Here is a 16791-nt window from a genome sequence, read left to right as displayed (position 1 = left end):
CAGTGTGGGAGACTTGAGAGGCTGGTTGGATTCCTGAGTCAAGAAGATCCCCTGGAGAAGAGCATGGCAACTGACTCCAGTATTCTTGCCTGGGGAATCCTCATGGACAGAGGAGCCTGGTGGGCTACAGTCCATGGGGTTGGCCAAGAGTCTGACATGACGGAAGTGACTTAGCACACGTGCAATGCCTTTTGGGAAAGATAGGAAAAGAATTAGTGTCAATGTCCTTTAGTTATAGTTGTTATACTTAAAGAGATTTCCTTCTCAAATTTCTTCCTATCTCAGAGTCTTCATCTTTTTAGCCATTAAATATCAATTTCCACCAGAGTTCACTTCTTAGTCTACTAGTCTTTTCACTTAAATTTTCTTTCTTCACATTTTACTCACATATTTACCTTCACTCCTTCTCAAGTTCTAATGACATAGCAAAGGGATCTTGAGTTTATTTTTAACTTTTATTTCTACTAAAGAATCATCCTGTGTGCATATTCAGTTCAGTTCAATCACTCAGTCGTGTCCGACTCTGCGAACCCATGAATCGCAGCACGCCAGGCCTCCCTGTCCATCACCAACTCCCAGAGTTCACTCAGACTCACGTCCATCGAGTCAGTGATGCCATCCAGCCATCTCATCCTCGGTCGTCCCCTTCTCCTCCTGCCCCCAATCCCTTCCAGCATCAGAGTCTTTTCCAGTGAGTCAACTCTTTGCATGAGGTGGCCAAAGTACTGGAGTTTCAGCTTTAGCATCATTACTTCCAAAGAAATCCCAGGGCTGATCTCCTTCAGAATGGACTGGTTGGATCTCCTTGCAGTCCAAGGGACTCTCAAGAGTCTTCTCCAACACCACAGTTCAAAAGCATCAATTCTTTGGCACTCAGCTTTCTTCACAGTCCAACTCTCACATCCATACATGACCACTGGAAAAACCATAGCCTTGACCAGACAGACCTTAGTCAGCAAACTAATGTCTCTGCTTTTGAATATGCTATTTAGGTTGGTTATAACTTTTCTTCCAAGGAGTAAGCGTCTTTTAATTTCATGGCTGCAGTCACCATCTGCAGTGATTTTGGAGCCCCCCAAAATAAAGTCTGGCACTGTTTCCACTGTTTCCCCATCTATTTCCCATGAAGTGATGGGACCGGATGCCATGATCTTAGTTTTCTAAATGTTGAGCTTTAAACCAACTTTTTCACTCTCCACTTTCACTTTCATCAAGAGGCTTTTAAATTCCTCTTCACTTTCTTCATAAGAGTGGTGTCATCTGCATGTCTGAGGTTATTGATATTTCTCCCAGCAATCTTGAGTCCAGCTTGTGCTTCTTCCAGCCCAGCGTTTCTCATGATGTACTCTGCATATAAGTTAAATAAGCAGGGTGACAACATACAGCCTTGACGTACTCCTTTTCCTATTTGGAACCAGTCTGTTGTTCCATATCCAGTTCTAACTGTTGCTTCCTAACCTGCATACCAATTTCTCAAGAGGCAGGTCAGGTGGTCTGGTATTCCCATCTCTTTCAGAATTTTCCACAGTTGATTGTGATCCACACAGTCAAAGGCTTTGGCATGGTCAATAAAGCAGAAATAAATGTTTTTGTGGAACTCTCTTGCTTTTTCCATGATCCAGCAGATGTTGGCAATTTGATCTCTGGTTCCTCTGCCTTTTCCAAAACCAGCTTGAACATCAGGAAGTTCACGGTTCACATGTTGCTGAAGCCTGGCTTGGAGAATTTTGAGCATTACTTTACTAGCATATGAGATGAGTGCAATTGTGTGGTAGTTTGAGCATTCTTTGGCGTTGCCTTTCTTTGGAATTGGAATGAAAACTGACCTTTTCCAGTCCTGTGGCCACTGCTGAGTTTTCCAAATTTGCTGGCATATTGAGTGCAGCACTTTCGCAGCATCATCTTTCAGGATTTGAAATAACTCTACTGGAATTCCATCACCTCCACTAGTTTTGTTCGTAGTGATGCTTTCTAAGGCCCACTGGACTTCACATTCCAGGATATCTTGCTCTAGATGAGTGATCACACCATAGTGATTATCTGAGTCGTGAAGATCTTTTTTATATAGTTCTTCTGTATATTCTTGCCACCTCTTCTTAATATCTTCTGCTTCTGTTAGGGCCATACTATTTCTGCCTTCTGGCTAATTGCATCATATCATTTTGTATATATGCTGTCAAAGATATTCCATTACTATTTTTCCAGATAAATTACTTTCATGATTTTACAGTTGCTTTTCCCTAGATCTGGAATGCCTTAACTTTCCAAATGCCTAGCACATTCTTATCCATCTCTGAAGACTTAGCTCAAATCAGATGTTTTCTGTATATGAATCCTCCCCTTTGGCCATGAGCTTGATAATCTCTGGATTTTCCCAGCTTCTTAAAAATGGTACAACCGTCTTATAGCATTTAATTAATTACATATAGCCTTTCTCACTTTCCCCTCTTCCTGGCTAGACTGTGAATCTTTTTTTAAACTTTATTTATTTTTGGCTGCACTGGGTCTTTGTTGCTGCCCACAGTCTTCCTCTAGTTGCAGCAAGAGGGGGCTACTCTGCAGCTGTGGCCCATGAGCTTCTGTTTCTGCAGAGCGCTGACTCTAGGTGCGTGGGCTTCAGTTATTGTAGCCTCAAGGCATGTGGGGATTTTTCCTCCTGAACTAGGGATCAAACTGGTGTCCCCTCCATTGTAAGGCTTTTTCTTGACCACTGGACCACCAGGAAAACCTCTAGACTGTGAATTGTGAAAGAGCAAAATTTATATCTCCTGTGTCTAGTGCTAATTGTATAATTGGTCCATTTATTTGGGATTAAAAATTTTAAATGTTTTTATACTAAATTATCTGTTTTACCAAGAAGGTCACAAACTCGTCTCAGAAAGAAAGCTACTGTCTTTGCTTCAGAATGTATCTTAATGACTCATTTTCTTAAATTAAGATAAAATGATCTGAAGCTGATTTGGGATAGGCAGAGACAAGTTAATTGCTTTACATAATAAGTTAACTGGGATCTGTGGATATGGAGAGAAAGTAATAGACCTCCCCACAGAAAACCGGTCAGCTTGGCAGCAACAAATTCATAGTGATGTGGGAAGAAGTGGCTAAAATAGCATTTCAGAATAAGACTGCCTCATACTCGGATTACTACTATTTATTCTGTTGTTATTATGCAAAACTACTATTTATCCTATTACTATTATTTATTAAACATGTAAATGAGTCATATAAATAATGCTTTGAGACCCTTTGAGGGAAAGGGCCATATTCAAGAATTCGGTGAGACAAGAATATTGAAGTGCAGAGGCTGTTATGAGAATCAACATGCCCATATTTTTAAAAACATCAGGAATGCGTTACACTTTCCAGTGGACATGATATGGGAGTAACCATCAATATTACTTAAATCTCAAAATGTAAAAGGCCTCAGTTGACATCTAGGTCATATTTTGTAGAAGCTAAAATCTCTCTGTTTCTCTAGTATCTACATATATCATCAGATATCTTAAAAGTTGATTTTTTTCTTAGAATACATTAATATTTCACTTGTCACTTCAAATATTATCTCCATTTATGAATGGTAGTGACTGGCATCTTTTCAACAAAGCTTACTCAACATCATTAAAGGACAGAAGGCTCTCGGAATATAGTGGCAAAGCTAGAACTATATATAAATGAGAAGAATAATAAATATATGTGACGGTGCTCTTTCCAAAGAGGCATGTGTTTCTAAAGGATGTAATCGCGTTGGGACAGATGGGAGAGCATGATTCACTACTTGTGTGGAGGCAAGCTATGGCTCAAAGACATTGAATTTTGCTATTTATTTCTCTTGTGAGAAACTAAGCTTCCTTATATTTTTTGCTAATTAAAAGCTTACCAACTAAGTCTTTGGAATGACAGAAATATCTTTTTTGCAAATGTAATGTTATGATTGTATGAAAAGCACCTGCAGTCTCTTTGTGTATAAATCATAGTACCTATTGTAATATTAGTTTAATGACCCATCTCATAATTCCTAACTAAGGCTATAGGAGTCATGAATTAATATTGTTATTATTTAAAGGAAAGTAAATATTCTAATTCTCTCTCACTTTTTAAAAAGTAATAATAGTCCTTAGCTGGTAAAACACAACAGAGTTCCACTTCATTTCCTTATTATATTTTCCTAGATACTTTTATTGTTCCTAGATACTTTTAATTAAAGATCACTTATTATTCCTGTTTTCCTTAATAAAACATTAGTCACATGGCATTTACATCATTTGTCAAAGAATTTTAAATTTGTTCCAGAACAAATTATAGTGAAATACAGCTCAGATTTGCTCTTCTCTTCATTCTTTCTCTAATTTTGTTGCCTCTTTCATTAAATACATCACATCCATTTATTAGTCAGCAAGTTAACAGTTACCATAAGGTGAAGAGTGTGTAACTTAGTTTTGGGCTGAGACTCAGAAGGAGACTTTTGATACCTGGATTTGAAATCATTTAAAATATATTATTGATCAATACATTTTTTTGGTAATAAAATGAAATTCCAGTGAAACTTATACAATATAACTTAGGTTTGTAGTTAAAGTGAGCATAGTTCCATAAATTGAGCACAGTTTCCACAGAAGATAAATGCAGACTGTCATGGACAAATAATTTTACTGCCAACACCAAAATCTAGATACTGGAAAATATTATTTTCTTTTCCCTTCCAGCACACCCACCCCCAGCATCTGCCACACTTATCACTGCCAGGCTTAGGGCATGACTAGAAACTGAGGAATCACAGCCTGCTGTCTCCATACTGCAGGAAAAAAAAAGACCAGAAGCTCCTGGACCAGTGGTATTCAGACTTCCTAGACCCTACAGCCCTATCTTGTAATAAATCCAGTGCTTTCCATTGTGATGCTCTTTTTTACCTCCTTAAGTGGAATTCTTACAAAATATAATTCATCTAAATTTTTAAAAAGTCAATATAACACTCTAAGTGAAGTATAAAAGAAATACTGTGGTGGTTTATTTGCTAAGTCATGTCCGACTCTTGCGATCCCATGGACTGTAGCCCACCAGGTTCCTCTGTCCATGGGATTTTCCAGGCAAGAATACTGGAGTGGGTTGCCATTTCTTTCTCCAGAAATGTAAAAGAAAGTTAATGCAGTAATATATAGCACATATTTTAATATGTAAATGTTTGGGCATGTCCAGATATAATGAATGTTTAAGGTGCATTTACTTATATATAGAATCTCTGTGCACATGACTGATGAGATATGTTATATTGGTGATTTATATTGGTTATATTGGTGTTATATTGGTGAGTCATTAGTAGTTAGGCTTTCCAAAATGTTTTCATATAAAATAGGGTCTGGTCAGTATTCCCTTTGCTATCAGGGTATCATTACTTCTAGGCCCTTTCACCTGAAAGAGTAATTAAATATATGCATGCTAATCTATCTATCTATTAATGTCTATCTATCCACAAAGAAATGTATCTAGATATCTGTCTAGATAAAGTAGATAGATGGATAATATAGATATATAGATCTATATTCATTTCCGGAGACTGCTATAATCTGTCATAAACTGAATAGCAAAAAAAAAAAGAAAAACCAAAACAGAAATATATTCTCTCACAGTCTGGAAGGTAGAAGCCCAAAACTGAGGCAGAGCCATGCTCTATTCCAGGACTCAAGAGGAGAGTTCATTCCTTGCCTCTTCCGGTTTTTGTGGGTCCAGGTATTCCTTGCCTTTTGGCCACATCACTCCAGTCTTTGCTTCTGTCATGTCATTGCCTCCTCGTCTTTTGTCTCAAAACTTCCTCTGCTTTCTCTTGCAAAGATACATGTGACTGCATTTAGGGCCCCCAGGATAAACTAGAATAAGCTAGGGGCTTGCCAGGTGGCTTGGTGGTAAAGAATCCACCTACTATTGCAGGAGACGTGGCAGAAGCCTCGAGTTGGATCCCTGGGTCGTGAAGATCCCCTTGAGAAGGAAATGGCTGCCCACTCTGGTATTCTTGCCTGGAAAATCCCATGAATGAGGAGCCTGGTGGGCTATGTCCATGGATCGCAAGAGTTGGACACGACTTAGTGACTAAACAACCACAACTAGATTCTTAGTGACATCTTTTGCCAACTAAGATGATATTAATAGGTTCCAAGGATTCGGACAAATGTATCCTTTCAGGGTTCATTAAGTACCCCACTCAGGGCTTCCCCTGTGGCTCAGCAGTAAAGAATCTGCCTGCTAATGCAGAGACATGGCAGGAGCCTCGGGTTCAATCCCTGGGTCCCCTGGAGAAGGAAATGGCTACCCACTCCAGTATTCTTGCCTAGAGAATCCCATGGACAGAGGAGCCTGGTGGGCTGCAGTCCTTGGGTCACAAAGGGTCAGACACTACTGAAGTGACTTAGGACACACACAAGTATTCCACTGCGATGTTCCTCTTTATCTCTATTAAACTAAGCATGAATTCACACTAATGTCTCTAACGCTACTTCAGCTTCATATTGATCATTCTAGTCTTCTTCCTTGCTTCTCTATAACCTGTCAATCCAAGAGAGAAAGCTAGCTGCTCCCGTTGGCCAAACATTACTTCATTGTTCAATTCTGTTATGTGTCTACGGTGGTTTCAAAGCTGTGAAGTTAGAGCCTGGAGCAGGTCAATTCCGGAGCAAGTCAACTCAAGAAAAAGTGCTTTTTTTTTGTCAGAAGCCTGATCATAGTTATCCTAAATACTCAAGAAAATACCAGCCTTTTGTTTACTGATCACTTTAAAGACATAATCAATCTGATTAATATTTTTTAAAAAATAATGAGCTATTTCGTTGAGCAATAACATTTTTTTTCACAAGTCTGTTTCATTTTCCACAAAAGAAAACAAAGCCTTTTTTCAAATTGTCATTGATACTGTAAACATCACGTGGAGAGCCACCAAAACAAATTTACTGTATTGTATATTTTTTCTTGGAGATTATGGTTTTCCTTTGGCCCTTGATTTCCCACCACAGAAGACAACTTTTTTCATGGAAACTTGTTACAGAAACATTAATTTATACATAAAATTATCTTGCATTCGTATGGACAGCTGTTGAGATGAGGCTTATGGTCAGGTTTGTCAGATTTGACTGTGCCCTGGAAAGTTTCCTACAGCTGAGCTCATTTGAATTGCACTCATTAAAAAGAGAAAACACTTGCCCATGAGCTGTTTGCAATGCGAGATGGAAAAACAGTGGGAAATGACTTGATTTCTTTATGAAAGAAAAAACTGTTTTGTTCTTGCAGTAGAAGACTGTTTCGCAATGAAAACAAATGGATGACAGCTACATGTATCCATAGTGATAAATTTCAAAAATGTTAAGTAAAAAAATTAAGTTATTTATGCAGACTTTGGACACAATACTACATGGTGCTTATAAATACATGTATATTTGTATAATATGCAAGAATCATTGTGGGAATCATATGCTCCATCTTCAGTATAGTGGATATCCCTGGAAAAAGAGATAAAGGAGGTTGAGCTGAGGGGGTACAGGCTTTAACTGTATGTCTGACATGTACTCTTTTTCCTAAGGAGAGATCTATAGCTAATATGGAAATATGAAGCATTTCTAAAGTCTTGGTATGTAAGGGTTGTCTGCCATATCATTTCTGTGCTTTTCTGTCTTAGTTTCATTGAAATGGAACAAAATGTCTTAGAATTCTAAAGTGTAATATTTTTAAAATATGGATATTTATTTGAGTGTAAATTTTCATTTTGATCACTGCCTGGTTTTGTCAATAATAGCACAAATAAATACGTAGACATACGCTTTATACTCTTAAAAATATTTTTAAAGCCATAAAGAGCTATATTTATTTAATATTAAATGATTGATAAATTCCCCGTGTCAAAGCTTCCTTTTTACATGAGAGATAATTTCTTCCATCTATTTTAATAGCAGCTTAACCTTTACTGAGTTCCTAGCTTGAAAAAGGTTTTGTCGCATGAGAGATTCGTCTCAGCCTTCATGGCAGGTTTGCAGGAAAAGCTTTCTAGTTGTGTACATGTTTGTTGTTGAACGTGAGGAGGTTCTGAGACGATAAATCACTTTCCACAGATTAGTCGTTGAGTTAGAATCCAACACAGTTCTTTTCATTCTCACTTGCTCTTACAATAAATCATCCTACCTTCCTTAAACATTAGAGAGAACTTCAAAAGGCCTGTCAGGTATTTATTCCCTGATTTGTGTGTTTATTCTCTTGCTATTTGCCATTTTATTTGGTTTGTGTGGTTTGGTGAGGCAAGAGTGGTAGCTGATGAGAAGTGTAAAATCTGTGTAAAATCGGCCATTTACCCAAAACTCTACTGGTTCATTTATCCCCTCTCTGGCCCTCCGCCCTCCCTCCCACTATGGAAATTCATTTGGGTAAATGAGGTCCTGTTTTGGAATGTCACTTATCCCTGGTTAAATATAGCTTTAGTTAACTTTAGTTGCTTTAATCAGATTTAATCAGATTAAATAGAAAGACACTGAAGTTAATAAAACAAAACTAGCTCCAAGCAATTGTGCCTAATAGAAATGGAAAATTAAAGTATAAGGAATATGAAAGTAAGTAAAAGCATTAATATATGCACTGTGTCAGACCTTGGAAAACATTAGTGAAACAAAGAGTTTACTCACTAAGAAGAAGATGGGATTCTTAAAATACTTGTGATCTGCACTTTAGTAGAGGTATGTTGACAATAAAATAAATTATCTACCAAGGGCATCTACATTTACCAGGAGGTATAGGAGGCCACCTCAGGGATCTGGGTTAGGTGAGTAAATTATCCAGAAAATGTTGGTTGAAAGCAGGGGAAGGAATCTAACTGCAAGGCTCTGCATGGTCAAAGAGACAGACTGAGAAAAGCTGATATATTCTTAGATGTCCTTAGTTCTAGTTGGGGCCACTCTGTGCTGTTCTCTCTCTCCCTCCCTCTCCTCCTTTACTTCTTTATCTTTTTTCTTGAAAGTTAAGAGTAAAGGATTTAGAGATAGTGGCTAAATGGCCAGTGGGAAGGATTTGTGAAAAAAACGATAAAAGTCAGTCAAATGTCTAGATGCTGAATGTCGTCTACAACTTAGTTGTCCCAGCAGAGATTTTTTTAAACCTTATATCACATCAAATAATTATTCTCTGTTGCTGATTTCTCTATGACTGTTTCAGATTAAACTTTGTATTTCATCTATAAAGTACATATGTTCATATTTAAGTGCTTTACTGGAAGATCCTTATTTTAAATTCTTTCTCCTTCTACTTTCCACCTAGGTTTTAGGGTCTGTATTTCACAAATACTGCATGATTGATAAATTAGTATTTACTGATGTAAAAAAACATAAAATTGTCAGGCATTGGCAGGGAACCATACATGACTTTCAAAAATATTTATTTTTAATTTTCTCTAATGAAGTCACTCGGGAATACAAGAAGTCATTAGCTGATATCTAAAAGTAATTTTTAATATGGTACTTGAGTAGTTTGGAATATACAATTAAACTCTATTTGTAAAGTACAATAAGAATCTGAGATGTAAAATTATAGTTTATGTGTAATATTAAATATCTGACTATGTTAGATTAAAATTTAGAAGTTATGCTGACTCAGGGAGGATTGCTGGGTAGATAATTCAGAATGAATGATACATTTATCTTGTTTAATGTTCCTCTTCAGCTAATCTGATGTGGAAATAAGTAATAGCTGCTAGCTTTGTCAGGATAAGTGATGAATTTTAAGTGCTTTGACATTTGATTCTTATAGTGTATTCTACACATGCTAAGATGCCTACTATATTTATAATACTCACATTTTCACTGAAGAGTTCACTTTAATGATGTATGAAAATGAACTTGAGGAACAGATCTGAAAATCTGACTTTGCTTGTCTTTTATGACTTGCCTAATTTAGTGATGTGACTAAACAGCAGTTTGCTAACGCTTTTTCTCCTAGATGTTACCTTACGTTATTTGTATTGAGCTACGACAAAGAACACATGAGTGAGTTTTTCAAGTTATGAGTCTTATAATAGAACTTCAGATCAGTTCAGTTCAGTCGCTCAGTAATGTCTGACTCTATGCGACCCCATGAATCGCAGCACACCAGGCCTCCCTGTCCATCGCCAACTCCGGGAGTTTACCCAAACTCATGTCCATCGAGTTGGTGATGCCATCCAGCCATCTCATCGTCTGCCGTCCCCTTCAGGGTCTTTTCCAATGAGTCAACTCTTCACATGAGGTGGTCAAAGTATTGGAGTTTCAGCTTTAGCATCAGTCCTTCCAATGAACACCCAGGAGTGATCTCCTTTAGGATGGACTGGTTGGATCTCCTTGCAGTCCAAGGGACTCTCATGAGTCTTCTCCAACACCACAGTTCAAAAGCATCAATTCTTCGGTGCTCAGCTTTCTTCACAGTCTAACTCTCACATCCGTACATGACCACTGGAAAAACCATAGCCTTGACTAGAGAGACCTTTGTTGGCAAAGTAATGTCTCTGCTTTTGAATATGCTATCTAGGTTGGTCATAACTTTCCTTCAAGGAGTAAGCATCTTTTAATTTCATGGCTGCAATCACCATCTGCAGTGATTTTGGAGCCCCCCAAAATGAAGTCTGACACTGTTTCTGCTGTTTCCCTATCTATTTCCCATGAAGTGATGGGACCAGATGCCATGATCTTAGTTTTTTGAATGTTGAACTTTAAGCCAACTTTTTCACTCTCCTCTTTGACTTTCATCAAGAGGCTTTTAGCTCCTCTTCACTTTCTGCCATAAGGGTGGTGTCATCTGCATATCTGAGGTTATTGATATTTCTCCCAGCAGTCTTGATTCCAGCTTGTGTTTCTTCCAGCCCAGCATTTCTCATGATGTACTCTGCATAGAAGTTAAATAAGCAGGGTGACAATATACAGCCTTGACGTACTCCTTTTCCTATTCGGAACCAGTCTGTTATTCCATGTCAAATAATGTGTGTGTATGTATATGTAACCATTGCTGTCCATTGTCCTGGACACCAGTTTTGAGTACATATGTTGTATTTCAGACTGGACTGTGCCAGATCTGCTGAGGATGCTCTCATGTTTATTCATCTAGACAGCCTCTCCAGTCATTAATTATGGTGTTATGTTGTGGGGACCATAGCACCTGGTAACGCTGGGGTTTCTCTGAGGGCATTGTGGCTTGCCAAGACTACACACGAAAAAGCAGGGAATTTCTCCAAGATGATCAGTTTCTCTAATTTACCTGAGTTGATTCAATACACCTAAATCTATTTGTATGTCAGTTACTTTATCTGCTCTTTGTTCTGACATCATGGTCTATCATCTAAACTTTGTTTCTTGATAGATATAAATTCTCCTTTTATTGCTTCAAGAGAAAACTTTTAATCTTTTGAAAGTCTGCTTAGCTATGATTTTTGTAGTTTTAGTTTGAAGTTCAAAGTTCAGCAATGAACTTTTAGTCCTAGAGGTTCCCTCATGGTCTTCCCTAAAATAATTCTTAAAGAATGAAAAGCAACAAGAAAGTAATTTAATTTCCAAGACAGAAAAATGCATTGAAAATATTTCAAAACTTTGGGCCTTCTTAGTTGCACTCTTATTTGGTGAAATATCCAGCTAGGAAGTGATGATTGAAAGATAAATATGACATTTTTCAAGGTCATTGAGAACCAGAATAAGACATTAGGATAGAACAATGATTTGAAGCAAGGAAATGTGAGTTTAGCAACCACTGTAATTGAAGAGGGTCTTTGTCATAATGTTGATAAGTTGTAGTTTATATTTTATACATTTGTCATTATAGTACTATTCTAAGTCAAAATTTTCGCACCCAATTTTATTCCCACTCAAAATTTTTACAAATTTTAAAATTAAGAAGTAGCGAAAGTAGTAAAAATTTTAAAGTACTGAAAATCACTGTGGAAAGTCTATAACTGAGTATAATCTATAAGCCCTTATTGCTCTGGATTTTGAGGTCTGCTCAGTTGTATTTTTTGTTTGTTTTTAAATAAACTGTACCTAAAGAATAGGATAAAAAGGGACACACACCATTTAAAGAATATATGTATATATCTGATAGATCCTAGATTTATATATGAAATTTGGAGGAGATTAGTACCTTTATAGAATACAAAGGTCACATTATTTATAACAGTACCAAATTGAATACATATAAACATTTTGAACATTTTGACCAGTGACCCTTCCATCCGGTTACCCACTGCATTTCATTCATTCTTTTCTTCAGCAAAGGCATTGGTGACATTGAACATGAAACTGAACCCTACTTGCTCAGAAAGCTAAGTGCCCCTTCACAGCATTTCATACCAATGTTATGATACAAAGTCGAAATGTCAGCTACATTTTGGCCAAAACCAGATACATGAGACATACACTATTAATAGAAAATTCTTAAGTGATATTTGATAAATGGAGACAACTTAATTGAGATAAAAGGGCTTTTGCTTCTCTTAGTGAGAAGCTACTTCTATTAATATGTTGAAAGAGAGGAAGATTCAGATAACAAACTTAAAAACTTTCTAAGGCATACTGCTAAAGATAGGAGTTTTGGGGATGAGGAAAAAAGGAAGTAATAGGCATAGTTCATGCTTTGATAATTTCATCATAATATTAAGAAACTGCTAATAGTTGATACCTAAAGTTCTAAAAATAAAATAGTGTATCCAAAAAAAGATATATTTTATTAACTAGATATTCACAAAGAAGCTGGATTTTCTTTTGTACATAAAAGGAAATCCTAACTGCGTAGCATCTTGTGTTTGATTATTGATTTCTTGCATTTTTCACCCAGTGTTCTTTTAGTTGCAAGCAACAAATGCATGTGAACTAGATCAAATAACAGAGAATATTAATTATACAGTGTTAAAGGACCTCACAAAATCCAAGGATAGGAGTGAAAGGATTAGCTGACTCAGAGCCAGCAGAATGAGCCAGTTCAGGCTGGGAGCTGAGCTGCATGAACAGTCTCTCTGGGACTGCATGAATATTATCTCACTTTCTTTTTTATCTCTGCTCTATCCTCCTTTCTCTAAAAGTTGGCTTAGTCATCAGTTTGCACAAGTCTGAAAATATCCACTCCAGAACCTAAGGATACAAACTCTTCCAGCTATAACGTCTACAGCTCACTAGTAACAATCTCTCAATCTCTAATGTGATTGGATTAACTCATCTGTTAAAGCCAGACCACCCAAGTCATACAGTCTGTCCAGCCAATGTCCTAGCTGCATTTATTTCAGAAGACTATTTTTATCCAATTAACTTGACCAAAGGTTGTGGTTGGGGAGACGTTAAAGATAATGCTGACTATTTCGAAAACTGAGCAACACAGTTCCCAGGAAATATTTCTATTACGTTTATTTTTTAAATTAACATTCATAAATCTGTTATTCCCAGAAGTGATATTGTAAACCTGGGAGTTGATCTCTGAGTTTCTTTCTAATTTTCAATTTTTGTTGTTCTCATTATTTCTTGCCAAATTAGTTATTATCATAGCCCTTACAATCACCTCCTTGCCTCCAGTCTTGGTCCATTTCAGTCTTACTCTTCCTGTGTCATTCTCTTAAAAAAAAAAAACCCAAAACCAGAAAAAAAGGCCTTCCAAACTCCCCAGCACCCTTTGGAAGAAATCTTCCCTTTCATATCCTAAAAGATACGTGGGAATGAAGACCTTCTTCCTTCCTGTCTCATATCTTCCCATATCCTTATATTCCAGTATGTTACTCATCTGATCACTTGCTGGTTGCCAAGTATTATCTTCTTCATCATTTCTATGGTCTTTGTTTTTCTGCAGTTTGACTGATCGAGTCATAACCTACATAACTCATTGTTCAGAATTCCATCCAAACATTAACTCATCGTGAAAGCCTCTGATTCTTTGATGTTGCATTTTTCCCCCCTTTTCTGTGATGTCATGGTATACTCTACTTACTCTATCATCATATTTTTTCTCTCGTTTTATTATCTTTTGTCTTTGTGAGAGTTGGACTATAAAGAATGCTGAGCACTGAAGAATTGATGCTTTTGAACTGTGGCATTGGAGAAGACTCTTGAGAGTCTCTTGGACTGCAAAGACATCCAACCAGTCCATCCTAAAGGAAATCAGTCCCGGTATTCATTGGAAGGACTGATGCTGAAGCTGAAACTCTAATACTTTAGCCACCTGATGCAAAGAAGTAACTCATTGGAAAAGACCCTGATGCTGGGAAAGATTGAAGACAGGAGGAGAAGGGAATGACAGAGGATGAGATGGTTGGGTTGAGTTTGAGTAGGTTCTGGGAGTTGGTGATGACAGGGAAGTCTGGCGTGCTGCAGTCCATGGGGGTCACAAAGAGGTGGACTTACCTGAGCAACTGAACTGAACTGAGAGCCTTGTTGAATCCCAGGCACATAGTAACTACTTACTCAACAGGCATTTTTTTAATGAATAAATGCTATAATACTATTTATGCCAGTGTGATTTGCTGGCATGGTTTCCATTTCCTAGATATTAGAAAAATGAAAATTTTCTCTTGAGAAAGGTGAATGATAGAGTACAATAATAATATTTTATTTTATATTTTTATTTCCAAAGAATTATAACTAAATGATCTCTAGAAAGTTTTCAACACTAAAACATTGGCATAATAGAAAAATATTACCTTTTTAGGGTTTAGTACTAACATCTGTGTTTTGTTTTGTTTTGTTTTGTTAATCACAATTATGGCTATGGTAAATCAAAGTTCCCTTGGTATCTCTAATTTTCTTGAAGAGGTCCCTAGTCTTTCCCATTCTGTTGTTTTCCTCTATTTTTTTGCATTGATCACTGAGGAAGGCTTTCTTATCTCTCCTTGCTTTTCTTTGGAACTCTGCATTCAAATGGGTATATCTTTCCTTTTCTCCTTTGCCTTTTGCTTCTCTTTTCACAGCTATTTGTTAAGACGTCCTCAGACAACCATTTTGCCTTTTTGCATTTCTTTTTCTTGGGGATGGTCTTGATCCCTGCCTCCTGTCCAATGTCACGAACCTCTGTCCATAGTTCTTCAGGCACTCTGCTTATCAGATCTGAACCCCTCAATCTATTTCTCATTTCCACTGTATAATCATAAGGGATTTGATTTAGATCATACCTGAATGGTCTAGTGGTTTTCCCTACTTTCTTCAATTTAAGTCTGAATTTGGCAGTAAGTAGTTCATGATCTGAGCCACAGTCAGCTCGTGGTCTTGTTTTTTTCTAAATGTATAGAACTTCTTCATCTTTGGCTGCAAAGAATATAATCAATCTGATTTCAGTATTGACCATCTGGTGACGTTCATATGTAGAGTCTTTTCTTGTGTTGTTGGAAGAGAGTGTTTGCTATGACCAGTGCATTCTCTTGGCAAAAACTATTAGCCTTTGCCCTGCTTCATTCCTGTACTCCAAGGCCAAATTTTCCTTTTACTCCAGGTATTTCTTGACTTCCTACTTTTGCATTCCAGTCTCCTATAATGCAAAGGACATCTTTTGGGGGTGTTAGTTCTAGGGGGTCTTGTAGGTTTTCATAGAACCATTCAGCTTCCTCAGTGTTACTGGTTGGGGATTAGACTTGGATTACCATAATATTTAATCGTTTGTCTTGGAAACGAACAGAGATCATTACGTCATTTTTGAGACTGCATCCAAGTACTGCATTTTGAAATTTTTTGTTGACTATGATGGCTACTCCATTTCTTCTAACTTATTTAACTTATATATAACTTATTTAAGCTTATTTAACTTATATGCAGAGTACATGATGGGAAACGTCGGGCTGGATGAAGCACAAGTTGGAATCAAGATTGCTGGGAGAAATATCGATAACCTCAGTTATGCAGATGACACCACCCTTATGGCAGAAGGTAAAGGAGAACTATAAAGCCTCTTGATTGTGAAAGAGGAGAGTGAAAAAGTTGGCTTAAAACTCAACATTCAGGAAAAATAAGATCATGGCATCTGGTCCCATCACTTATGGCAAATAGATTGGGGAAACAGTGAAAACAGTGATAGAATTTATTTGGGGGGGGTGGCTCCAAAATTACTGAAGATGGTGACTGCAGCCATGAAATTAAAAGACACTTACTCCTTGGAAGAAAAGTTATGACCAACCTAGACAGCATATTAAAAAGCAGAGACATTACTTTGTCAACAAAGGTACATCTAGTCAAGCTATGGTTTTTCCAGTGGTTATGTATGGATGTGAGAGTTGGACTGTAAAGAAAGCTGAGTGCTGAAGAATTGATGCTTTTGAGCTATCGTGCTGGAAAAGACTCTTGAGAGTCCCTTGGACTGCAAGGAGATCCAACCAGTCCATCCTAACAGAAATCAGTCCTGAATATTCATTGGAAGGACTGATGCTGAGTCTGAAACTCTGATACTTTGGCCACCTGCTGCCAAGAACTGACTCATTTGAAAAGACTCTGATGCTGGGAGGGATTGGGAGCAGGAGGAAAAAGGGATGACAGAGGATGAGATGGTTGGATAGCATCACTTACTCAATGGACATGAGTCTGAGTAAACTCCGGGAGTTGGTGATGGACAGGGAGGCCTGGCATCCTGCAGTCCATGGGGTCACAAAGGGTCAGACACGACTGAGTGACTGAACTACACCGAACTGAAATTAAAATTACATTTGACAATTACACTCTAAGCTTATGACGAAACTGATACAAATGAATTTGAAGCGTATTAAAACAAAGAACCAAATAAACAGTTATAAGTCTCAAGTATATTTCCGCTGCACTGACTTCCACAGATCCATACATAATGTATATATCCAGC

General features: G+C 37.4%; 1 protein-coding gene across 20 annotated transcripts in view; it reads left to right on the top strand.

The window, feature by feature from the left end:
* PPFIA2 (PTPRF interacting protein alpha 2) overlaps positions 1 to 16791 on the top strand; it is a 509064-nt gene that overhangs the window by 219715 nt on the left and 272558 nt on the right. The gene's annotated exons all lie outside the window — the stretch shown is intronic.

Source organism: Ovis aries, chromosome 3 (genome assembly GCF_016772045.2).
Source record: "Ovis aries strain OAR_USU_Benz2616 breed Rambouillet chromosome 3, ARS-UI_Ramb_v3.0, whole genome shotgun sequence".
Taxonomy (NCBI): domain Eukaryota; kingdom Metazoa; phylum Chordata; class Mammalia; order Artiodactyla; family Bovidae; genus Ovis; species Ovis aries.
The sequence above is the reverse complement of the archived record's forward strand: the minus strand, read 5'-3'. Positions and strand labels throughout refer to the sequence as shown.